Raw genomic sequence first — 563 nt, forward strand, 5'->3', positions numbered from 1 at the left:
CTCATTCGTTTATTCATTCATTCACTCACTCATTCACTCACTTAATCATTCACTCATTTATAGACCAACATTTTATCGAACACTCGATCGTATCAGTATCAAAAACTTGACAGCATCTTATAAAAAATTAGATATACTTCTTTCATTGTATAACTGAAACTATAAATTTTTCAATAATTATCACAAGAGCACAAACAGGCAATAGCCATCAATCAATAACGTTTCATAATATATAGATATCCTCCGTTCGCGTTTAATTGCGTTTCTATTGTTGACGAACGAGTTTTCATAGAATGAAAAGATCAAAGAGACAAATTTCTACAGAAAAAAACTTTGATTAAACATCCAACTATTCCTCGTAACTGTTCCAACGTATAATATGCGTTATCGCGGTATTGTTATTGTAAAGAATATTCGTAACCAATAAGTTGAACATCAAGCTTTTAATTTTGATAAATTATTGTAAAAATCTATCAACTGCTAAATGAAACATATGAACATTGCATTGCATTAATTCATGACATTGAAAAATTGTTAAGTTTTAATCGATATCGACGGGTTTT

This window comes from Odontomachus brunneus, unplaced genomic scaffold, assembly GCF_010583005.1.
Source record: "Odontomachus brunneus isolate Ranch 3 - 2012 unplaced genomic scaffold, Obru_v1 Obru_scaffold_026, whole genome shotgun sequence".
Taxonomy (NCBI): Eukaryota; Metazoa; Arthropoda; class Insecta; order Hymenoptera; family Formicidae; genus Odontomachus; species Odontomachus brunneus.